The sequence below is a fragment of the Ambystoma mexicanum genome, chromosome 5p, assembly GCF_040938575.1.
Source record: "Ambystoma mexicanum isolate Mex_15411 chromosome 5p, UKY_AmexF1_1, whole genome shotgun sequence".
NCBI lineage: Eukaryota > Metazoa > Chordata > Amphibia > Caudata > Ambystomatidae > Ambystoma > Ambystoma mexicanum.
In genome coordinates this window covers 648,256,253-648,283,329 of record NC_090930.1, presented here as the reverse complement: position 1 = coordinate 648,283,329, position 27,077 = coordinate 648,256,253, and positions in this window count along the sequence as shown.

Sequence of the window (27,077 nt, the reverse complement as noted above, 5' to 3'; positions counted from 1 at the left end):
CCTTGTTTTTGTCTTTGAGTTCGTCTATCTGGCATTTGAGATCAACAAGGGCCGTTTCTGTCCCGTGTTGTGGTCTGAAGCCAGATTGGCGAGTTCCTAGTAGGTGATTGGCCTCAAGGTAGTCCTGGATTTGTAAATAAGCCACTCTATCCAAGATTTTTAGTAGGAATGGGACGGTGGTAATGGGTCTGTAATTCGTGGGGATGTCAGGGTTGAGAGTAGTTTTTTTTAGTAGCGGTAGGACCCAGGACTGTTTCAGATTGCTGGGGACCATGTTGTTGGCGAAGGACAGGTTTATTAATTTGGTGATAAATGGGGAGAGATCCCTAGCTGCATCTTTTATGATCTGTGCGGGGCAGCTGTCCCCCTTGCAATTCGATGGTTTGAGGGATGCTATAATTTTCTGAACCTCCAATATGGATACCTTTTTGAAGGTGAAGCCTGAATTAGTGGCAGTAGGTGGAGGGGGCGTGGGGAAGGAGGTGGGATCGAGAGTGAGTTGTTGTCGTTTGTTGTTGATTTTAGTTTGGAGCCCTGAGATTTTGTTAGCTAGGGCATTCTGGATCCCTGTGCACCAGGGTTTATCCTTAGTGCAAGAGTCAGTGGGGGTAATGGGGTTTTCTAATTCCTTTAGTATGTTAAAGAGCTCCTTAGTACTGGTACTTGCCTGGGAGATCCTAGTATTGAGAGATTCTTTCTTGGCCCGTATAATCTCATTTTTGTAGAGGGTGGAGATGTTGGTGAGATTGGTTCTGTTATTTATAGAAGGCACTGATTTCCAGAGTGCTTCAAGTTTGTTTTTTTGTTGACGCAGGGTTTTGAGCTCCGGGGTGAACCATGTGTTCAGGTGCGCTTTGGGTATTCCTTTGCGCAGTTTCAGTGGGGCAATGATGTCAATGGCTTTGGCCATGGACTCATTGTAGGCGTTGACCAGTTGGTTCAAGTCCATTGTGGCGGGTAGTGCGTTTAAAGTAGGGATCACCAGAGGTATTAGGGCTTCCGCTGTGATATTGCTCTTTTTCCTAGTAGGGCAGGCAGGTGCCATGATAGGCCTTTTATGTGCTGAGTTGCTGGTAAGAATGTCAAACGGGAGGAGGTGGTGGTCAGTCCAGATAAGTTGTGTGGGATCTTTCGTAGTAATGTTGCAGTTAAGGGTAGTTATCCAGTCAAGGATTCTGCCTTTCGAGTGGGTAGGTTTGGAGCAAAGTTGTTGGAGGCCATGCTCCTCTAATGCCATGGCCAGGGCAGTGGCTGGGGTGTCTAGGGGGTCGTTAAACCCAAGGTTAAAGTCTCCGAGTATAATCAATTGTGCTGATGGTTTGGAACTTTCAGCAACTAGTGAAGTGATGTCTTCCTCAAATGAGCCAGGAGGGCCCGGGGGTCGGTAAATTAAGTGCAGCGTAATAGTACTTTTAGGGGAGGTTTGAAATTTGACTGTAATGTGTTCACAGGATTTGAGTGGGGGAGCAGAGGATAGTCTGATGTCAAGCGTGGTCTTAAAGATGATAGCTACGCCGCCACCTCGAGCGTTCGGTCTATCTGCTCTAAGGATGGTGTAGTTATCAGGTATGGCTAGGGTAAGAGATGGACCTGCAGCATCGTGCAGCCATGTTTCGGTTACCGCAAGGAAGTCCAGGTTGTTTGTTAGAATGATGTCAGCGACTTCTGAGGCATGGGCGACTAATGATCTGACATTTAGGAGAGCTCCTTTAAGACTGGGATGGATAGTGTTGATGGGTGTTACAGTGTGAGGGTTGATCTTATTGAGTGATTTGGTAGGGCCTTTGCTAGGTCTGTAGTGGGTTCTAGCGCCAAGTCTCGAATTCCGATCGGAGGGGATGAGGGTAGTGTTACGGGAGTTGGTTGGGTTAGCTAATGTAGAGGTGTTGTAGTCAATGGTAGGGCAAGATGCTCTCGTGTTGATGGGGTTCTGCTTATAGACAGCTAGGTGTGTGTTAGCTGCGACATGCGGAACGTGTGCATGTCTATGGGTGGGAAGGGCGGACTTGGTATCCGGGGGGAAGGCTGGTGTGGTGGGCAGGAATGGTGTAGGGCAGGTGATCGGGTGGTGTCTTGGGCAGGCGGGTCTGACTAAACCATTATTATAGGCTAGGTAACTGTTGCCAGTGCAGGGTATGTTACTTTGCATGACACAGAAAGGGAACATGATCGCAGTCAGGCAGAGTAGCATGCTGGGGCTAAGGTAATGTACAGGGGAGTGGCGTGAAGGGGGCATAGGCGTTATAGGTAGGGCACAACACAATGCGAATGAATGGTCGCCTAGACGACCATAGGGCACAACACTATGCAAGTGGGGTCTAGGCGACCATAGGGCACAACACAATGCAAGTGGGGTCTAGGCGACCATAGGGCACAACACAATGCGAATGAGGTCTAGGCGACCATAGGGCACAACACAATGCAGGTGGGGTCTAGGCGACCATAGGGCACAACACAATGCAAGTGGGGTCTGGGCGACCATAGGGCACAACACAATGCAAGTGGGGTCTGGGCGACCATAGGGCACAACACAATGCAAGTGGGGTCTGGGCGACCATAGGGCACAACACAATGCAAGTGGGGTCTGGGCGACCATAGGGCACAACACAATGCAAGTGGGGTCTGGGCGACCATAGGGCACAACACAATGCAAGTGGGGTCTGGGCGACCATAGGGCACAACACAATACAAGTGGGGTCTGGGCGACCATAGGGCACAACACAATGCAAGTGGGGTCTGGGCGACCATAGGGCACAACACAATGCAAGTGGGGTCTGGGCGACCATACGGCTCAACACAATGCAAGTGGGGTCTGGGCGACCATAGGGCACAACACAATGCAAGTGGGGTCTGGGCGACCATAGGGCACAACACAATGCAGGTGGGGTCTGGGCGACCATAGGGCACAACACAATGCAAGTGGGGTCTAGGCGACCATAGGGCACAACACAGTTGCGGTTGTACGTTAGCGACCATAGGGCACGGCCAAATAGCAGTCATGAGGCATGGAGCACTAAGGGCTAAGGATGCCTGTACTATTAAAGAGGTGGCAGCAGTAATGCATAGAGGCGGTGGCGTTGGAAGCATGAGCATATGTAGCAAACAGTTAAAGAAACCGAGTTCAAATGTTTATGGGTGCGGAGTAGCAGAGGGCATACCAGAAAGCACAATAGTATAGACTGAGGGTATTCCCACTACTCACAAAAGATTAATGGTCCGTGGCCCCTGGCTCCTGATGCTCCAAACAGGCTCTCAACAGGCCTTAGAGTGGCCTTGGAGCTGGCCGCCGGCGTGATCCGCCTGCCGGCGGTTACCGCTGATGTAAATGAGGCTCAGCCTCGGTTTCAGCCCGCGCTGCGCCCGGCATGGGCGAGTCAGGCGCCGTGTGGGGACAGGGTCAGGCAGGCCCTGTCCTGTTCCCCGCTTGTCGCGTGGTTCCTCTGCTGGGCTGGGGGTGCTGGGGGGGCTCCTGCCCTCGCCCCACGATGAGGAAGAGTGGAGTGAGGGGGTAGGCAGGCTCTCAACAGGCCTTAGAGTGGCCTTGGAGCTGGCCGCCGGCGTGATCCGCCTGCCGGCGGTTACCGCTGATGTAAATGAGGCTCAGCCTCGGTTTCAGCCCGCGCTGCGCCCGGCATGGGCGAGTCAGGCGCCGTGTGGGGACAGGGTCAGGCAGGCCCTGTCCTGTTCCCCGCTTGTCGCGTGGTTCCTCTGCTGGGCTGGGGGTGCTGGGGGGGCTCCTGCCCTCGCCCCACGATGAGGAAGAGTTGAGGGCAGCCGGAGCAAAACTTTCCTTTCAAAAGGCACAGTAGTGTAGAACCCGGGTACATTTCTTGGGGCATGAGATTACTCCTCGGGGTCTCTGTCCCCAGGAAAAGAAAGTGGAAGCACTACAGAAATTGAAAGACCCCACACCTCTGCGGGAACTAAGGAGCCTCCTTGGACTGACTAATTACAGTAGAAAGTTCATTGAGGACTACGCAGAGATCACAAGACCCCTGATTCATCTTTTGAAGGTGGGGTCAAGTGAGAATGGGATCCAGAACAAGCCGAGGTAGTAAGATAACTCAAAAGAAGCCTCTCACAAGCACCTTGCCTAGCTTTCCATGTCAAAAACAAGTAGTTCTTCTTGGAGACAGCATTCTCAAATACATGCTTGACTGCAGTATTATACCAAAAGCATGACAAGGTCAATAAAGTAATCTCCTATGCGAGTAAAACTTTATCCTCTGTGGAGGAAAAATTCAACGATTGTGAGAAGGCACTCCTGGCAACGGTGTGGGCATTGAAGAATGACCTCCCGTTTATCCAGGGGGAACACATCATAGTGGAGACTCCATACCAGCCTCTGCAATATCTCCAAAGTGACAGAATCCGGGCCGGAAATGTAAGTAATTCCCGAATTACTTCCTGGATTCTGTCAATGCAAGGCTTTCCTGTGGAGGTCAGATATGGCCAAAACAAGAAGAGTCCCCTCGCGCAAGGTCTGGCTGACTTGCATGATTGTGCCAGAGAAAACTGTCTCGAGGACGAGAGTCTAAAAATCAAGGACAACATGGAGGCATACCTCATTTCCCCACACAAACTCTTTGAAGAAGACCAGTGTGAGGAAATACCCAATGTCTCTGTGGATGGATGCTCCTACCATGTTGACAACAACAGGGAAAAAGAACTTGTGGCCGGCGTGGGGAAAGCATGGGTGAATGAGACCCCTGAACCCTCCGCTGGGTACAAGATTGGTGCCTGAAGTAGTCAAGTGGCAGAGTTGATGGCCGTGCATCAAGCCATCCTCACTGCTGTCCAACATCAACTCCACAAACTGGTCATAATCACAGATTCGGATTATATACGGAACGGGTTCGTGGAGCACCTGGTTAACTGAAAAACCAGAGGCATGTTATGTGCTAATAACAAACCATTGAAACATGGGAAATTAATTCAAAACATTGATGATCTGGTCACCTCGAATGGGATGACCATCTACTGTAAAAAGATCAAGGGTCATTCCAAAGTAGAGGGAACAGACAAAACTGGAAATGACTTAGCTGATCAGCTGGCCAAAACCAGAGCCATCCAAGGGGATCTACTTGAGATTGCATCCCTGTTGGGGGAAATCCAGGTCACTGCTATCACTAGGTCCCAGACAAATGCTCACAATGAACTCTCAACTGCACAATGGAGTAAGGAGACCCCAGATGCTGATTTGATTACGGCTCAAAAAGGGTATCCAATAATTGGTAAGTTTTATCAACACATTGGGGACCCTGAGAACTTTCCCCTGATAGATACCGATTACATTGGGAAAGTGGACCTCAGACTGATGATGAAATGTCCAAAAATGTTCGAATCCAAGACAGTTTGTTGATAAGGAGATCCCTAGCTGGCCATGATCAATGGGTGGTTCCTACCTCATTCCAAAGTCTGATGACGTCACGCCCATGATGCAGCCACAGCCGGTCATAGGGGGTTTCATACAACACTTGAAATCTTAAGAGAGGTTGCAAACTGGCCACACATGGGGCAGGACCTCGACCAATACTTGAAGGGGTGTCTTGTGTGTGCACAATTTCAGGACAAAAAGGGAATGTTTTCCTAATAGGAAAGCTTCATCCCCTGCACACTGTCTGGAAGGCCAAAGCCTACTGTTAATTAGAGAGTTAGGGGGCATACGAGTCAGGTTACCACCCTTAATTAACAGATATATAAAACCTTTTTAGGCATCTTAAATATATTCAGAATTTCAACAAATGAGTTCAATTAGACAATTTCAAAGATATATTCAGAAAATAATATAATTTATTATTCATACAAAATAGTTGGCCCAACGCGTTTCGAGTTGCAAAGACTCTTCATCAGGGGCATGTTTTCTTTATCTACAACATTTCTATAAGGAAAAGAGACATTTTTAATGTAAACAATATATTGGAGAAAAAAAAAATTCGCAAAAACAAGCAATCTTCATCAGACAACACAATTTTGAAGGCAACTCAATTTTGAAGACGTCTCAGAATTATAGAATGTCACCCAATTCCTAAACTGGAAACTGTGCAATTTATAGACTTCATGATGTAGAATTTCTCATATACAAGGGTACCTTACCTTTGGATATATTTGTTAGTGCAAAATTTGGCTTACTAATCTATAACAGTCAGGTTAAAGACACAGTGTCCTAATTATTTATCTTGCTGGTGCTTAGAGATCACCACTCAAGGCTGATGAATTTGAATGACCTAAGCCTTATTAATTCAACACAATGGTTTGGTAGAATACGTGATTACAAGGGATCAAGTTCCATTGTCACCAAGGGATCTGCTTATGTATGAAATAAGTTGTTATAAAATCTTACCACTTAGAAGATAGCCAAAGAAGATGGGATGTCTTGAATGGCCATAAATGGTGTTATAACTTGTGGTCGCTTCACAAAGCTGTTCAATTATTCCTGACCAGGAGGGTGTCATAATCTAGAAAGCTAAGGCCAGAAAAAAGGATAGCTATCTAAGTACATAACAAAATTATTGCTGATGGCCAAGCCTTAGTACAAGTGGGGAATACTTACAATTCAAAGGTTTTGTAGTGGTCAAAAAGTAGGAGTGACAAATCAAATGTCGCTAGATATCCTTTCTGTAAAGCTCGTAAGAGAGGATTGTTCATAAACAGTCAGCATCTAAGGAAGATACCCTGTGGAACCAAGGTAGAGGGGGATAAGTATTAAGTGATTAGAGCTTTGTTAGCAAAAGAAGTTTTAAAATTTATGACCATATTTCAAATTTAGCTGTGCATCCAGAAAAGAATCGGTGAGTATTCTATTATATTTATATCCAAAAGAAGGATGCAAGTTGTAAGTAGGTAGTACCAAGTGGACTTACTTTTTGTTTCTCTAAAGTGGATCCCAATCGAGGAGCGGCTTCCAGTCGAGCTGAAGCTGAAGAGGCGTCTGCCATTTTGTGACAAGTGTCCTTATATACAATGTTATCGTCTGAAGTCACTCACGCATGCGCGAGTGACGTCACCGTGATATATTTGGGGATGTGACGTTGCTCACGCACGCGGGAGCGACGCTATAGTTTTATTGTAAGCAACCGCGGCTCACAGAGAAGGATGGTGTCATTCCTCTCTGTGGGCTGCACAGTTCCCGGATTACTGAGGACTAATGCGGTTAGATACAAAGAATGCGTGCCGCATTTGCAAATGATTCTTAACTTTGTGACGTCATTCGCGCATGCGCGAGTGACGTCATCGGGGTTCTCTTAAATGTGTGCATCACTCGTGGAGGAGTGAGAGGCACTATTGTCAGTAGAAATGTCCATTTGCCTACCAGTATCTAACCAGGCCCTTCTGTTGAATATTTGACATGAAGGACACATGGTGGTCTGTGAACAATTGTCTGCCTGATATATATAGGCCAAAATGACTGCAGGAGTATGGGTGCTAGCCCAACAGTGAGTTAGATATCATACAAAGTAATAGTTCAAATCATCACTAAGTCCATGCTTGTTTGTGTGAGTGTTTACAATTGTCTGTTTGTAAAAAATAGGCAGAAATGTCTGCAGAAATGTGGGTGTTTGTCCAATAGTCAGTTTTAAGCATCATACCTAGTAGCAGTTAGGGTCATAACTCAGTACATGAATTTCTGGTTTAAAATAATTTAACATTTTTTCTCATGATCTACATCCAAATGACTCATACTCTGAGCCTATTTAACAATCCTAGGGCATTGTGTTGTTGCTATCCCAACTATATGGGTGTACAATCTTGATAATAAGCAACAAAAAAGGCATTCTCATAAAGATAAATAACAAAAAAGTTGGACAGTGGACAATGTGAGCAGTGACCCAAATGGGTAGATGTAACTAAGGTTTCTATTCTAACCTGTGTTAGCCTAGTGAGAAATATGGGTAATGAAGTTATTTGATGGGAGAATTAAAAACAAAGGAGCAAAAAAGACCTAACTCGTTAAACCAATAGAAGGGGTGGGTTTTGTTTAGAGTTTTAGAGGAATGTTCCAAGGTAATAGTCTTCGTTCATACCTAGGGGGGTCATGGCATCAAGTCGTTGAATCCAAAATAGTTCTCTTTGTGAGAGTTGTTTTTCTAGATCACCACCTCTTGAGAGTGGGTGCAGTACTTCCAATATAATCATTTTCATTTGTGAGATGTTATGATTGTGGTCCCTGAAATGTCTGCATACAGGGGATTTAATGTTCTTCGTTCTAATGGAAGACTTATGCTCCGTCCATCTTTCTTTGGCCTTTCTGTTGGTTTTTCCTATATAGTAGACTCCACATGGGCAACAGCTGGCATAGATGACATTTCTGCTGTCACATGTTGCATAGTGTCTCAGGTTGATTTTTTTGCCTGTGTTGGGATGTCGTACGTAGTCTCCTTTTATGATGTTATTGCAATGCTGGCAATGGAGGCATAGGCGTGTTCCTGCTTTTTGCTTGATGAATGTTGTTTGTAGCGTTTTTTTTGGCCTTTCTGCTTTGATGAGTTGGTCCCGTAGGTTTTTTTCCTCGTTTGTACGCCATCATTGGGGGGTCCGGAAATAATTCTAGTAGAGTTTTATCTGACTTAATCAGGTCCCAGTTTTTATGTATTATTCTTTTAACCTGAAAACTTGGTCTAGAATATTTCAGTGAATGTACCAAGTTCTTGGGATCCGGTTTGCTGTTGCTAACAAGGAGTTCTTTTCTTTCTTGTGATTCAGTTCTTGTTATGGCTTTCTGTATAGTTTCACCTGGATAACCTCTTTCAATGAAACGATTCCGCAAGGTTTCATATTCCATTTGCAATGTGGCTGTATCAGATGTGATTCGTTTTACTCGATTTTCCTTCAGATGTTTTGGATGGAAGCTGCTGTGATGCAAGCAGCTGTTTACATCTGTTGGTTTCCTATAAATTCTTTTCTTGAGACTTGGTTCAAGCCTTTCTACTGTAACATCCAAAAAGTTAACTGTAGGTTTCCCAATTTCTATTATGAATCCAATTCTTTCGTTACAGGAGTTCAGGTATTTCCAGAATTGCAAAGGTTCGCTTTCTGTACCTATCCATATTCCGAAAATGTCGTCAATGTAACGTTGCCAGCATTTAATTTTGCCTTTCCATTGTTGATTTTGTAGAACGAATTTAGTTTCAAATTGATACACGAATATGTTGGCATATGAAGGTGACACTGATGATCCCATAGAGGTACCTGCAATTTGTAAATTTTCGGAATATCTCCCCTACAGTCAACTCTTGAGAGTAAAACGAATCACATGTGATCAATCCCAACTCTACTAGATCATTACCTAACAGAATGTTAGCAGGGACATTATCCTGAACCAGGACAGGAAGCTTTGCTGTCTTGTCTCCAATTACGAGCATGACTAAGGCTACAGGTGATAATTTGGGAGGCCCACCAGCTAACCTGGTGGTTCCCAGAGGAGCACCTACATAGTCCTCTGGCTTGAGCAGGGTCCTGTCCACCACTGTCATGCTAGCCCAGTGTCTCTCAAACCAGTAGAAGGCTGGCCATTCAGGAGGACACTTCTCAAAAACCTACAAGTGTTCTGTGGGATAGTCAACAGTATTTCTGCGTACTGGTCCCAGACCCCAAGGGACACTAAGGAAATCTTGACGGGAGCACCGAAGGTGATCCCAGTAGAGGAGGGGAGGACAGTGGCCTCCACCTCAGGTACGGAGTAGGGGTAGGTCAGGCTGACAGCCTGGACTCCAAGTGCCTTACCCTTACACTTGGGGTCATCCCTTCAGTGGTCCAGAGCCCCACAATCCCAAAAAGTGCCAGGAGTGCGGGGTACGGTACTGGAACCACTGGGAAACTGCTTTGCAGCAGGCAGACCACTACTCTTACTCCCACCCACAACAGACTTATCCCCACTAGATTTTGGTTTACCCGACTGTGACTGCTTTTGGGACTCTTCAGCTTTCTGAAAGGCCCCCTTTTCTTTGTCCTTGTTTTTCCCACTGGAGTCCTTAGGGGACACCCGTTGGGAGACCCACTTGTCAGCCAACCTAGCCAGCTTAAAGGGGTCCAAAATGTTCTGGTCAGCAACATACTGATGCAGCTCCGGTGAACAGGCTTCCGAAAAATGCTCAAAAAACAAAAGGTGGGACAATTCAACAAACGTTTTCACTTTGTAACAATCAATCCACCTCATCATGTTCATGTGCGCAGCACTCACCCATTCAATCCAAGACACATTCTCTCGTTTCTTAAATTCCCTGAAGTGTTTAAGGTATTGGGTCAGTGTTTTAGCAAACTTGGCAATTAAAGCAGAGTTCATGCACTCATACTGACCCCTTTCTTCCACACTCAGTTTCAGAATACAGTCATACCCAGTTTGAGGCCCTCTGCTTAATAAACACTTAACCCAATCTCTTTTATCAACATCATGAATTGCACAAGCCATTTCAAGCGCTTCAATCCATTGGAGGATATCAGAACCCTCCTCATACACACCAACCAAATCTTTCATAAACTTGGTTGCTGGGGACCTGACACTCTCAACTGGTTTAGCTGAAGTCTCCATTCGAGCTTTCTCTAACTGGATTCGCTGACATTCAGTGTCCTTGTCTTTGAGTTCAAGATGCCTTTTTTTGAGTTCCACTTGCTGTGCCAACTCCTCTTTCTTAAACTCAGCATCTATTTCCAACTTGCGGTATTCAAAGGCCAATTTCATCCTTAATAACTCAAGCTCCATGGAATTGCTGGGGTTCGGAACAGAGGCAGCAGGAATGATGGCGTTCCCAGAATCAGATTCGGCTAAAAAAAACCTTGGGGTAGAGTCCTCATTGGTTGCATCCCTCCCTTCAAGAGATTCACAATCAGTCTGGTAGTCCACCAGAGCAGCTATCAGCTCAGCCCTAGACTTATCCACAAAGTCTAACTCCCTGGCTTCACAAGCACTCTGGAGAGCCTCTAAGCTCATCCGAGTCAATTTACCATTCGCAATAGATTCCATTGCTTGTAATGCAGTTATCTTGTACACAACTTAACCTTGATTTAAAAAAGTGCAGGTATCCTTCGTAAGTGGCACGGTTATACACTGATTCTTAGAACTATAAGCATCCCACCCTGCCACCAGTGTAAAGACTGAAGGGGGGTGTCTGTACTTCTGATCTCTATATGGTAGAGGAGAGGGACAGAGGACCCCAGCCAAGATTCTCTATTATTGGTAACGTAGTCAAGCAGTCAAGGCCTAGCTTCTCAGGAGGTGATGTGGGCTGGTTCTTAAGTACAGTGTAGTCCCCAAGCACCCACAAAGGAATGTCCGCACACTGTATTGGTTAAAACACAGTCTTTATATAATTAATATTCAAGGTTATGTACACTATCACAATAACTCACTTTGCGCTCAGAAAATCAACAATGGTAAATATATACAGTTCTAAAGTGGTACCATAAATATTATCAGACCTCATTAAAGTGCATCAACTATACTGTCAAAATGTCACACAGATCAATAAAGAGGAAACCAGCAGTAGAGAGAGGAAGGAAATCGAGATGGTTGAACAATTGGCAGAATGCTGGCCCTGTAACACTAGACACAGTTCTGTGTGGAGATCCATCCACCTGGGCAACCTGTAAGATAAAGATACAAGCCCAGTCCATATATTGTTCACAATAGACTTCCCAATAGTTCTGCAACCCCAAAGTACATAGTGTTGTAGCGTTCCTCGGCGAGGAATGGACGGCCCTTCTTGAGTGCCCTCCCTTTAAGGCAGGAGTCACGAGTCGTCGAACGTCTGACGGAGAACAGGGTGAGCTACGACGGTGAAGTGGCAGCTTCATTCCTAGCGGTGCTCGTTGATGGGGAAGCGTAAACATCCTGCAAGGAAGAGGCGTGCGGGGCACCTCAGTGTCGATAGTTCTGGACCGCAAAGAGTTTGAAGAACTGTCGAGTCATCGGCGTTTCTGTGGTCTTTGGGTGGTGGGAAACCCACCGGCGGATGCTCCTCGGTGCATGAACGGTCAGGCCTTCTCCAGCAGGATACAGTGGTGACGATGTGGATGAGAGCATCTTTGGATTCGAAAGCTCTTAGGCAAACGGAAGAACGGTGGCTCCGGTCAGCGACGGCGGTCGTTGACAGTTGCGGACAACAGTCCGGGTGCTTCTCTTTGGGATTCCGCGGCAGTCCCCATCTTCGGTCGGCAGCCTGTCGTAGGTCTGTCTACCAGGGAGCTTTGGCAAAGATCAGCTGGTGCACGATGGTCCCTCGTAGCTCGGGAGGAGGGCGCCTTACCAGGTCCTCTCTGGGTCAGTCCTTGGAGACACAGCAGCTTTCTGATTGTGAAGTAGAGCAACAGCAATTCTTCTCATCCTGCAGGGCTTCAAGGTCAAGCTTCACTCCAGTTACTCGTCGTAGTGGACTTCAGCTTCTGAACATGAATTCTAGCAGTGAGATGCCCCTAGATATACTGTTGATCTCCCATTCATTCCGTTGGGTCATACTCAAGCATACAATCACGGTGAAGGGCATTGAGGCAGGCAGGCAGCCAATCAGACACACAGTGCATTCAGGCCATTCACTTCTCTCCAGACACTCACAACAAGTTATGTGTATGGGGACAAGTACCAAGCCATTCAACACTCCACACTGCATTCATACCGGTTTCGGGTAGGGCTGTCTCAGTCATTGTGTCAAACACTAGATACTAGACACCCCCAACATAGAATGCGTATTCGTCACACACTCCATCCATCCAAGTCCCACACACAGACGTACCCACAACATACGGTCGTTGGGAAGGCTCCGGCCAGTCTGGTCAGCACTTCCCCACACTACCATATATGGAACTTCCACCCAACAGCCAGTCAGGGGGAAGGGACAGAGTCAGGGCTTCCCGGGACTTCTGGAAGATCAAGGTAACAGGCGATGAAAGGCAAGAGGTCACGGGGGCCATCTTGTCTCCACCAGGAATCTACCGATTCCCATGAAGGGCCTGGGCATTCCAAAATAGAGGACGCTCAGGGCACCAGTCAATTCAGCACGGAGCTGCCACCAGCCCGTACCCTGCTCTGTGGGCCACACACAGGTGCCCAAAAACATACACTAGGGGAACAGGGTTGTACCCCTACCCATGGGTGCCATAAGTGTATCCCATGGGTCTGTTCACCAAAACCAAAGGAGAGAGCTGCACCGCCAGGAGTCCCACATAAACTCCTGATCAGAAAACACATCAGAACACACAATAAAAAGCAGTAAAGGACAAGGGTACGGAGGCTCTGTCCCTCCGATGCATTTCCAGCATCACAGCGGTTACGGATGCAGGGTCGCACTCCACAATATTTGCTCCTGTTCCTGGGCCAGCAGATCAAAGGAGGAATGCAGTCCTGAAGCCTCAGGCAGTGCCAGCACAGCAAGGTTCACATCACCTTGCCCCAAACAGGTGTGGTGCCCGCCAATGTGGTGGCCATGAGCCAACAGGCAATACTGTGTGGGAGAACTCCATGTACACTATTGCAGCACAACAGGGGGCATTGTGTGAGATGATGGCTCAGGCCGTGGATAGGGTGGCCACTTCCATTCTCCCCCTGAAAGGCAGGTGGAGTTCCAGCAGCAGGCAACAGAGTCCATGTGCCACTCACACAGGGAGGACATGTTGGCGTCCAACAGGGACTGACAGGCTGGACTGGAGACTCTGCGCACAGCCATATCTGGAGGGCGGATGACCGTGGAGGGCGGATGACTGTGGAAGGCGGATGACTGAGGAGGGCGGATGACTGTGGAGGGCGGATGACTGTGGAGGGCGGATGACTGTGGAGGGCGGATGACTGTGGAGGGCGGATAACTGTGGAGGGCGGACGACTGTGGAGGGCGGATACCTTTGGAAGATGAGTGTGAACGGCGGTTTACCGTGGAAGGCGGATGACTATGGAGGGCGGATGACTATGGAGGGTGGATGACTGTAGAGGGCGGATGAATGTGGAGGGCGGACGACTACGGAGGGCGGACGACTGCGGAGGACGGATGACTGCGGAGGGCGGATGACTGCGGAGGGCGGATGACTGCGGAAGACGGATGACTGCGGAGGGCGGATGACTGCGGAGGGCGGATGACTGCAGAGGGCGGATGACTGCGGAGGGCGGATGACTGCGGAGGGCGGACGACTACGGAGGGCGGATGACTGCGGAGGGCGGATGACTGCGGAGGGCGGATGACTGCGGAGGGCGGATGACTGCGGAAGGCGGATGACTGCGGAGGGCGGATGACTGCGGAGGGCGGATGACTGTGGAGGGCGGATGACTGTGGAGGGCGGATGCCTTTGGAAGATGAGTGTGGATGGCGGATGACCGTGGAGGGCGGATGACTACGGAGGGCGGATGACTGCGGAGGGCAGATGACTGCGGAGGGCGGATGACTGCGGAGGGCGGATGACTGTGGAGGGCGGTGAGCGTACAAAGCGAACGAATATGAAGAGCCAATAAATGTGGTGGACAGACAAATGTGGAGAACACATGAATGTAGAATGCGGCTGAATGAATATGGAGAACACATGAATGCAGAAAACGGTTGAGTGTAATGAATTTAGAAGTATTCCCAATAGCCTCGCTGAAAAATTGATTTTATAGTGCGCCCAGTAGCCTCTCTGTAGAAAATTGAATTTAGATACGAGTCCAATATCTTCTGTGAAAGCTGCATTTAGAAGTGCTGATGAAATGAATTTAGAAGTGTTCCCAATAGACTCTGTATGGAAAATTGTACTTAGAATTTCGCCCAGTTCCCTCTCTGGGAAAGTTGCATTTAGAAGTTTGCACACTGAAAGAGCATATGACCCATCACACCACACCCCACGCTTACTCTCTCCTTACATCACCACTCAACTAGAACACAGAGATACTATGACACCATTCGGTATAACTGTTCTCATACGAACATCCACCGCTTACTCCACATCATTCTATGTAAACACTGCTGGTCCCACACCCCCAGCCAGGCGTTTTCCTCAGGCCTAACGCAGCCACATCCGTTCCGGATAAATCCTGCCAGAACGAACACATTCTCCTGATCTCTCAACCACCACACCTACCGATAAGAAGCAGCTATTACACGTGTACCGCACAAGCTGCACACATATCCGGTGCTCACACGCACCTTTTGACTCTCCCTACTCTCTCTACTGATCTGAACTTCGGTTCCCAAGGGCGTTCAACCTACCAGCGCCTTCAGACCATACCAATGGTATATAAGGCGCTATATAAGTGCAAAATAACAATAACAATAACAATATCTGCAGAGTCACAGGCTCCCAGGGATGCCCTGAGGTTAGAACACAGGTACCTCAGAGATACTCTGGGTGCACTTGAGGTGTCCCAGAGTACAAGGTCAGAACAGCAGCTGGAGCAGCTAACACGCACACTCTCAGCTGAGCTCCAGGCAACCCGTGAGGAGATCTGGGCATCATGCAAGGCCTTGCAGGCAGAAATGCGTGCTACCCGTGAGGTGCTGCATAGGGATCTCCGTACCATCATCCTGCAGAACCAAACCTTTCAGACCCGCATGCTTGCTGCCATGGAGGAGCATGCCAGGGCTTTGCGTGGTCTGCCTCCCATATCACATGCACCTTCTGATGTACCACCAGAGGGTGAGTACAGTGACAGCAGTTCACCCACTGTAGGGTAGCCGTGCAGGCCATGAGCCCATAGAGGGTGTTTTAGTTTTTTTCTCAACATCCATGCATGTGGGTGTTGGGGTGCACCCTGTACCTCCTCCCTCCTGGTTGCCCCCCCCCTCCGGTCCACACATGGGCATTTTTTTTTCATAATTTTTTTTTTATTTTGGTTTTTTCATATTTCATTCCGAATTGCAAAATTGAATTGGTATTTGATTAATTTGTTATCTTTATTTCATCTTCTTTTTTCTATTTATTATTTTCATTTTATTTTCATTTTAAATTAGTTATTTTAATTATCATACATTTATTTTTATTTTATTTGGATTCTGATTTTTAATTTATTATTTGATTTATTTGGTTTACTTTACATTTAATTTTTCTTTTTCTTTATTTCATTTGCATTTACTTTTTTGTTCATAACCATTTTCTTTCAGATTGTGAATTCATGTTACAGTGTGTTGCTTTGTGTGGCTCCCATAGGCATTCACTGTGTATTCCAGTTGGGCACATGCAGGCTTGTCCTGTCTTTGGGTTAGAAACTTGGGTTCCTGACACACAAAGCCCTCCTGCTTCCCCTTTCCATGGGCTCACAAATGGTGTGACCAAGTGACAGTAACTTACACAGAGGCATTTGGCTCCCCTAAGTTGTATGGGCAGTCTGTAGTCCAAACTGTGTATACATCCCTATTGGGAAATGTTGTTAATTTCTCCACTGCATGGTGAATTTGTATATGGTTTTACATACAGGACTTTTTGCATATATACATGTAGCTTCTTCATGTCTTAACCAGCCCATCTCCATTGCAGATACAGTTCATGTTGTATGCCGTACACTGCCACATTTGCTTACCAGTAAGACACTGCAGTCAGAAGGGGTCGATGTGCTGACTTTGTCATGTTGTGACACTTGCACTACTTTCATTTTTTACTGTCATATGTTGCCACTGTTGGATCCTGTATTGATGTTTTGTCTTGCTGGTAAGTATTTGTTCATGTGTGCTGTTTTTTTTCATTAGTGAGAGGCAATTGTCTGTGGCCTGTTTCCATTTGGGACGGTGCACTTTGTGACACATGTGTCATGTGATGTGCATTCATTGGGTTGCTTTCACATTGCATGCCATGCCATGGTGTGTTGGGTAGCTGAGATGGGGTTAGGGCGGGGTTGGGTGACATACCACTATTTGGTTGTAGTGTTTTGCAAGGGGGTAGTCCTTCATGCTGCATGAATGTGTGCCTTTTACTGACACAGCATTGGGTGTGTTTAAGTAGCTAGGGATGCACACAATGTAGCAATTCCAGGTAAACAATCTCAGGGTGGTATGGTTGTGACAGTTGACTGTCCCTTTTGTCATCATAAATTGTCAGCTGGTATGTGCCAGGCCTGTGTGCTCTCCGCAGGGGAGGGATTTTAGGTGAAGAAATTTGCCACAAGCTGGGCATGGGCTGCCTCCCCACTTGCCCTTTCACCTCCCATGCGCAGTGGCCGTACATGTGGTTGGGGATGTGGGGGCACCACCATGTCCACCGGCACGCCCCGCCGGTTGCAACGTTGTGCAGGACACATGCTGCCACTATGATCCTGCACACTACTTGGGGCGCATATAGCAGCTGCCCACCAGAGCGGTCGAGGGAGCGAAAGTGTGACTTCAGCACTCCGAATGTGCGCTCCACTATGCTCCGGGTGGCAATATGGGCTGTGTTGTATCTTACCTCGGGTGGTGTGGTGGGGTTCCCTATTGGCATCATCATGTAGATGCTCAGAGGGTAGGCACTGTCCCCTGGGGAGGTGATAATGGTCGTCATTAGTGAGGTTTTCCCATTTCTCAGTGTCTGACAAGCATGCATGTGCAGAGGCCTTTATACTCACCAATTAGCCATGTGTCGCCATGCCTCCCAGCTTCCAGCTCCCGGTTTAGGGGTGACATTCGGAATATGAAACTATCATGGCTGGACCCCGGATAGTTGGCATATACTGAGTTGATGATTCCCTTGGCATCACATACAACCTGCACGTTGATGGCATGCCAGTGCATGCGATTTCGAAAGATGTGCTCAGTGGCCCTGGGAGGACGTAGAGCCACACGGGTGCAATAAATGGGTATGTGTGGGTATGTGTGCCACCCCGTAAAAGTCCTGGATGACGTCCTGCCTTTCTGCAGGTGTTCTGGGCATGTATATGTGCCTGCGGACTGAGCGGTGTGCAGTCATGATCGCCAACCCCCGGTGTAGGCAGCGTGACTGCGTGGCCTGTGGTACACCCCCAACTATAGCACTTGTCTGCTGAAATGACCCAGTTGCCAAGAAGTGCAGTACATTGAGCACCTTTTCCAAGGGCCTCAGTGCTTGGGAGCACAGGGTGGGTGATGTGAGGTCATCCTTCCATTCCCTGACCAGTTCTAGGATTATTAGTGGTGGAAACCTGTACCTCCCATAGACCTCGTCATCAGGCATCCCAAAAAGGCTGGTCCTGTCCCACGACCATGGCTGCGAGGAACGGTATATTCATCGTAGTGTATGTGCTTGTTTGTTGTTTGGGTGCAATTTTATGCTGCGCGGGGCTGCTTACGCCTGCTTTCTGCTGGCGTACGTGTTTCCGGAATAGTGCATCTTTTTTGGCGCACTGGTTTCCCCTGTTCGATTCCATGAATACGTGTTGTTAGCGCGTGTGTGGGCGATGCGAGCATTTACCTCCTGTACTTCCCCTGTAACGCCCACATTTTCACCCATTGTTCCCCATTCCGCGTGTTACGACCCGTGTTCTGCCCACTTTTCTTGTGTGCGGTACATGTTGTGCGCTTTCCCGGTGGGCGTCGCAAACAGCATTTGGTGATTTGTGCACCCGCGTGTGCCACCCACGGATTTGGCGCACATCCCAGGGTTTACACGCGCAGCACATTCCATGAATTGACGAATGGCTGCATGTGCTGCTTTAGCACACGTGCGCTGCCATTTTCACGCTTGCGCTCCCCTTTTCGGCGCACATTTATTCCATGAATTAACCTGTTAGAATTTGTTCGACATTTTTGCCTTTGAATTGTTCATATTCGAAATAATCATGTACATCCGTTTATTATGCATGTTTTTATGGCTCATCGATCCGAAATAAACACTGGTACACCATTCCACTGCTTCTTCCCTTGTTGATGGTGTGGGAGTGAATGGAGATGGACACATTTTGCACTTGGTAGCTTGCCAGAGTTTGGTGCACCACCAGTGCCTCTGGACTAGCGATGATCACTTAATCACTGAGACTTCTTGGCAACTGCTTTGGAAGGACATACAGCTCTGCACTAAGAAAATCTATCTCCACTGGAGGACATTACTGACAGCTCATTCCTAATCTCCTGCAGAGTGTCCAGTGACACTCATGTTCGGTGGGTAGCTTCTGGAAAGGGGTAGGTCTGAGACAAATAATGTTTTCCAAAAGTGGCCTCTGCAACTCTTCCTATCCTGCTGGCAAGCGATATCAGTATTTATATTGGCAGAAGAGTATGTTTAATTATTGTCTGCAGACTTTTTGTTTTTCTCACATGTGGAAAATGCCATTATTGAAATTCCCTCAATAAAGGGATAATATGTTGGAGACCCTCAGAGATCAGAACGTTATAACAGTAATTGTCACATGTTGATGTTTTTATAGCAAATTTGCCAAGTCATAATCAGAGCCTTAGAGTCTCTGGCTGGGGCATCTTTGTTTTTTCTGTCTAAAGAGTTGTGACCATAAACAGATTATCTTTGGATAAGCAGCATAACAGTGAAAGATCAGTATCTTTTAAGGTAGATCAGTGCTAATTGGGATTTTGTGTGGGGTGCATTTTTATCAAGCTGGGCATTAGCAGCGTTTGATATCTGCCACATATAAGAGGTGATGATGAATGGAAAACTGCTTTTCATACATGTATTCGGCAATAATAAACCCCTAACTGGCTTCGTGGGGCAGTTCCTCCCCCTGTTCCATGTGATGATTACTCATTTTAAAGGATGCACACATAAAAGACTGATTTTTTTCAACAATTTTGTGTGGCTTTCAAACTAGGAATTATCATGATTTCGGGGACGGGATGGGGTCACCACCCCTGTGGCCCCTGCCAAACAATCCCCACCTGCCCCAACCCACATGGGACTCCTTTAAATCTGGGGGTTTGACCCCCTGGGCCCTGTTTGCAGCCGCAGCCCCTCTTGTCCCCACAAAAAACAGTCCCCAAACAGACAAACACACACTCATGCACAAACACAATTACACTCACCTGCTCCCCATACATCTTGCCTAGCCGCCTCCTCCCTTTCAAGCTACAGACATTTACCCTCAACCTTGGCACAGATATACAGCCAAACAGACACATAGACAGACACACTGACACTCACACTTACCTTACCTTTCCATGACTTCTGTTTTGCCCGTGCCTGTCCACCTCTGCCCATACTCAGGTGTGGCAAGGGGTGTTACTGGTCAATTTAGAAAGACCGCTCTAAGTAGTCCCAGAGTGGTCTTTCCAAATTTGCCCTTTTTCTGTTTCAAATTTTGTAAAAACATTCTTGTATTGCATACCACTTCCCCACACTATTACCGGCCCATGAAACCTGTGGCGGTGGTGATTATTGCTACTAGCACCCTGGGAATACAAAACGAGGCACTGATAGCAATGTATTTGTTTCAAAGAACGAGTCGCACGCTCAGTTCTTTGAAACAAGTACTCCTCCACCATGGCCATTATGGATATAGAAGATGATGGTACATGCAAAGCCTGTCTTCCAATTACACTGTGGGCCAGATGCATCTGAGGAGGGGTGCGGTGGTGCTGTGAAAACGATGAAAGATTAAAGAAATAGCGAGGCTTAATACCACTTAATAGAAATACACCAGGCACAAGTACAATGGTACAAGTACACTTTTATTTTGCAGAACAGCTGTTTGGTCTCACAACACCTTGCAATGTGTGTTAGCAGACACCATGAGATGAGAGAGTGCTGGACATTACAAAGCATGCATATGTATACATTTCTCTCACAATCCCAGACACATCGTACAGCCCATCTTTGAGTTATCCATTGACTAGGGTTCGTAGCCAGTTCACATAACTAATACAGATTCAAACAACTATACATTGTTCAATGATTTCCTCAAACACTAGACATGTTTTTCTGCACATAAGACACAATGGTAACATTCTTTACTTTACTCATTTGTGTTTACCTATCGTTTGTTCTTGAGTTTGAAGTCAGCTTAGTTTCAAGCAGCGAAAACACACATTTCTGCAAAAGCACATATTCAGCTATTCAACATTCTGGTTTGCTGTTTGATCGGAGAAGACACTATTGATACAGATGGTCTCTAGATACTGTTTAAATATGGCTCTTGTTTAGCTCCAAGGTTTCTTATTGCAGGACAAACAATTCCACCTTTGCAGCTTCAACATGCTTATCTACTTTGACACAGTACAAAGTTCATTTTGCTCTGCTGGAGCCAAAAACACAATTTCTAGCATGTGCAGAAAGCAGGAGTTAATCAAAATGGCAGATAACTTTAAGATGGCGGCGTAGACAGTTTATTGCAAGTTCATTCAAATGCGATTTACAGTACGATGCAAATATGCTTAGGCCAATGTTCATTATCAGGTGATATTATGCGAAATATACTTTTGCAAAGACAGGTAATTGGGATGGGATGGGGAAATGGATAGGAGGCAGCAAGGGTGGGGAGTGGACTGGGGTTGATGGGAAGGTGGCGGGCTTGTGTGAACAGTGTGCAGTTTGCTCCAAAACTGGGCTGAGAAGGTTAGATTTAGATAAGGTTTGGCTGACACACCTGCCCTGGGTGCTAATATTGTGTAATGCTCTTTGGGATAGTTAGTAGAAGAGGCATGTAGGGCTTTGAAAAAGGCTTCGACAGCTGAGACTCTTGTAGTACATTCCAATGCTTTTAAGCCTTTATTTGCGGAAACTGGTGACTCAGATAGGATTCCTTTTGTTGCATGGCAGGATGAGGATAATTTGGAAAACTGTACTTTTTCTTATGCACTTATGCATGTATGCACTTACTGAGAAGCTTATTCAGTGGAGGCCATTGTCAAGTAAGGAAGCTTATATTGAGGTATATTATTTGAATGCTGTTTTCATGTGTGATTCATATGGATAATAGAAACAGTTGCAGTGTTGAAATAGTTATCAAGCCCATTAGGTACATGTTTGCCATATATGATCTTACTATGACCTATTTGCATGGACTGAGCTGTCAGATGTCTGATGCATTATCTAGGCTATACACAGAATTATATCATGAGTGTCTACCTTCACTTTTGTTTTGACCTTGCTAAAGAGAAAGTATAATTGTGCCCCTCTTTTGTTAAAATGATTCAATGGGATGCTGTTGTTTAGGGTCTGCACTCCTCATGACGTGAGCAACATTTTAAAAGTGATAAAGTGATGTTGAAAATGTGTCCTGGTATAGTGACTACTGGCATCAAATAGGTAAGACAACCTTAGTCTTAGTAGAATGGTATTTGTGGTGGTCTACATTGATGGTAGATGGTCTGTTAGTGTTCAGAGCAAATTATATTGCCCATTATCAGTTGGTTTGTTCAGATGACACATTCTACTTCTCTGAATGATTGGCGATTGGCACCATAGTAGATTAACATTTTCTGGCAGACATATTTTGTATTCCAGGCTTACAATTCATGAACATTTCCGATCGTGGTTCACAGTATATTGAAAGATTTTGTGAGCCACTTTGTCCAGATTTGCGGATTTAACATGCCCTATCATAGGTGTATTATTCTCTATTCCTGGTTCTGGTCCAGCACTTATCTTCCCTGCATTTTAACTTGCCTATCAGAATGTTTACAAGGTTCACCCTCTAGGGCACGGTTCGTGATACGTTGTATTACTGGTCCCCGTGGCCCTCCCAAAAATATCCTTTATCCCTAAACCATGATATCTCCTTACAGTTCTCCCCTGCACCCCTCCCAGTTGTCACTCCCTAACCCTCTCCTAGATCAATAATAAACTGTAAATACAGAGCACTTATACATGTTTATGTTTCACTATTGTTTGACTACCAGAAAATGCTCAGTACTTTGCTTGTCGATGAGCCTTTTTTTAGACTTTCTCCACCTACTGGTCCAATACCTCAGTGAGTAGATGCTATGTTCTCATCTGTAACACTATTTCTGGTATGATTTTTACCTCTTCACCCCCTGGTTAACATGAATGCTCTGTACCTTTCTAAGATGTTTGATATCTCTCCTCCATCTTTTATGTGAATGTGTACAATGTTATTGCTATATTGTGCTGTCTCTGTTCTAATTTTTAAAGCAAGGCATGGTTGCCCATTTTTAGAAATAATGGCTGGGGTACTATAGTAATACACAAAAAAGGTTCCACACTTAACCATTCATTTGTTTTCATTGACTTAATGTAATCCAATATACTCGCCTATCAAGAGCCTGATATTCCGCTCACCCATCTGGTATGGTGTGCCAAAGAGAAAACAAAACAATGACAATTATTAGTTTAGACAATTCATGATTAGTTTGACTACACACTCTATTTATTTAAAAGATCTAGAGAAAACAATAGTCATTTTACAACATAAATAAACACATTAAATGACATCATACTCAAGGACAATATAAATGTACACAATAAATAGCATCATGTCCAGGGACAGTACTTTGGATAGTTAGTATGTAGAGATAGATAGAAAACCCACAGGGTGTGAGCAGCCTTAGACTTGACACATATTCCTGGTGCCACAAATAGTCCAAAGATGAGTAAAGCAAGACAAGGAGTAAAAAAGAAAGGAAACAAGGCAGGAGCAGACCACTTGGTCTGTCGAAGATACAACACAAAGGAATGTGCCTACCTTTTTTTCAGAGATTCCATAAAACTAGATAATACCAAATTCTCAATTCATTCTGTTATTTTTATATTCAAATCAGGTTTTTGTGCAAAATTCCTCATAACCATCAATAGATAGAAATAGCAGCATATATATACAGTGTACAACCCAGTTGGATAATTCGTTGTATTTTCTTTTCTTGTCAAATCCTTTTTCATTACACATCACATAGGATGCCACTTATACTCCATTATCCGGTTTCTAGAGTTCATTTGTAAGAGTAGGCTCTGCCTTGCTCTCATCTGTAACACTGTTGCTGGTATGATTTTGACCCGTACATCCCATGGTTAACCACAATTCCTCTGTACCTTTCTAAGATGATCCTCTTCCCCTTTCCCTATTTCCGTGGGTTGTGCAAGGCCGTCAAAGACACTGCGCCCTTCTGTTCCCAAGTTGTGGAGCAAGACAGCTTCCTTTCTGGATGGGGCAAATTTATCTCCCCCAATGGCAACCAGATAAGTATCGAATAACTTCTTCCATCTGTCCCACATGATGGGTGGAGTACCTGGTTCAGATACGAAAGAAAGGTGGGGGAGGGGGCATACTGCCAGCTGCCATGATCACAGCACAAACTCTCTAGGAGTCAAAGTTCCTGCTCTTCACGTTTAGGCAATTTTACTTTACGCCTCTGTCCTTTCTTCCTAGATGGCAGAGCCTTCACCATTATCCTTGTGGACAGTGAGAACAAATGCACTGTGAATTACTTAGCAGGCCTGCCTCTCTACCATTCTCCCCTAGGTGGCACTCTCAGTGTTGAATATCCTGACTGTGCTATTTGCTAAATAATAGCAATAGTGATAGTCCACTTCCTGCAGTGACAGGCTATCTTCCAATTTCACCTGCTGCAGTCTTATAGCACATACAGTAATATCCTCTGCACTGTGCTGTGGGCTTGCTGCCTCTCTACTACAGTTAAAGCTGCTACTAATTCAAATTCTGACTTGTGGCCATATCACAGTATATACGGTATTCATCCTCTGTTGCTCTGTCCAGGTCTGCCTGGCGGCTATTACAGTTAAAACTGTAATCAACAACAGAAATGGGAACAGCGACGCGTTGGCCGCATCAACGCCCACAGGGGCGGAGCAGCTTACTTGGGGATAGTGCACGGTCGTCCCCGGTCTGGAACAGCACCCCTTTGCTGTCGGACGTTGACCGCTTCGACACCCATGGTCGGGGTGGAGCGGCGTGTGCCGTGACTGCAGGCACGGCCCTGCCAACAACAGCTCCTAACTGGGAGTGCGCGGAACGCCTCCCAGCTCAGCAACCCTCAGCTGCCTGGACACCCAGCGTGTGGCGGGCCCGCTACTGTCCTCGTCGCCAGTTAAAAGAGGCAAGGACACAGAAGCTTAAACGTAAGCTTTATTTCAGCGGGCCCACCTCCGCTCTGTTCCTCCACCAATACATACAATTCAAACCCTGCATTCCAGCTCCAGGAGACACAAACCAGATGTCTCGCGGAACTGGAATGCGGTGACATATTAAAGTTCCCTACACAGTATCATTTTGGCATTGTGTGTCCTGTAAAGACATTGGAATAGAAAAATAAGTGTTTGCTGCCGTGTCAGGAACACTATCCACTGTTGCTTTGTTTGGAAAAAGTATCTGGAGACAATCCAAATGCCTCTTTGCAGTACTGCACCTAAGATGTTCAAATTGCGAGCACTAGGGTCCCGAATCTCCACTGTGATTTGCTGTCTCCCTGGAAACACTGCTAAATTTCACTGACGCTCAGGAACCGGTTAATGCATGGATTTTCAGCCAATGCTAAAATCAGTTTGCCGTTTCTTTATTCTGATATGTATTCCTTAAACAGAATAATGAGGATCCCCTTTTAATTGCACCTCCCACCATTGTTAGGAAATGACCACGTGGTGCCAGTCTGGATACAGCTGTTTTTATAAGGTTGGCAAGATAATGTTAATGGCCTGTGCCATTTTCATCCCGGTGTTCTTTGATTGCTTGCACATTTATATAATCTAGTTCACTCTTGTTTATGGAATCTTAATCTAATGACCAGCTTATTTTAGCATCAGCAAGGACTGGCGCAGCAATATATGCTCTTATTTTGGGGGCAGGGCGCGCACAAGCTGTTGCCATGGGTTAAAGGGAGCTTGAGGGTACAGTGATGTTGGGCCTTCGACCCCTGCGTCGTTTTTACAAAGGCGCTCCTTTATGAGTCTGCACTCCTTCAAACTCTACGTGGCGCGGCAGCATTGATTTCTCCCGCTGAGCGCTCGCTCCATTAAACCGCGCTTCATAACTTTCATTGATTTCATTATTATGCCCTTGCATGTTCTGGAGAATCAGGCAAGGGGGGGGGGGGGGCTCAGCCGTCTATAAATATCTGGAGAACGCCCACATGCATCCGGTTTTTGGAAATGTCTCATTCTTTAATACATTCAACACAGCTGTTATTAATAATTATATATTTGTTCCTGAAGATCACGACAACTGCTCCCACTAAGCTGTTTGTGCCAGTGTTAACTTCGTCTTGAATTCTAATTATTTCCGATGCCTGGTCCTGAAAGCTGGTGGTGTTGACAGAGATGCTGTTGTGGCTGTTTCGTGCGGGTTTTAATTATTTGCAAACAGCAGGTGTGCACAGTGAATGATGTTCAGGCACCTCAGACCTTCTGTGCACGAATAACTTCTCTTGGCGTCTCTGATTTGCAGCAACTCAGGCTTGGAGGGATCCACAGGGTGAAAGGGCAATACCCGGTGAAGGGCTGGCCTGACAGAGCACCGTGGGTCCGCTTTGTGGCCCTGCGTGGTCCACTTTCATGGCTTAGTGCACTGCGCAGGTGGTATTTTCGAAAATGTTGCTGGCCCAATCGGATTTTAAATTCAACATTTCCTAAGCGTGTTTTCACAAATCTATCCACAGATGCTATGTAAACATGTCTAAATCGGAGCCAATCAGATGCCTGAAGCAACTCTGAGATTATAATGTGTACACGTAACACACAATGATTTACATTTTATGAAGCACATGGCAATCCAAGATGCCCTTACTTGCGCCTGTGCAGAACTTCGAGAATCAGGGCAAGGGTCATTCGGTGTTACAGCAGCTGATGCCCTTCATTCTGGGAAAGGGTGTTCATGACACTACAATTGGTAAATGCAGAATATCCCTGGATGTAAAACACCTCAAATTACAAGGGAAACCAAAGCTAGACTCCAAAATGTGCTACATTGATTTCATTCCAGTGGTAAATGTACAGTGGGCAATTAATGAGTTAACACTGGTGGTATTTGCGTTACCACTGGCGATTCCAATCACTGAAATAAGAGATCTTCAACTGGGACTATCTGCAAAACTAGGAAGAGCTTAGAACTGTTCTTAAATGCTGTTTTACCCCTATCCATCTGCTGGTAAGTAAGCCAAATGTGTTGTGTAAAACACTTATACCAACATGTTTGAGTTGTTTTTGCAGGCCCATTGCCCCGTCTCAAAACTGTGCATAATATATGGCCAGCTTCCCTTTTTGTTATCAGATATACATCTGCACCACAAGACTTGGTAGATCCCGTTGAATCTATTAATCCCCACACTATTTAA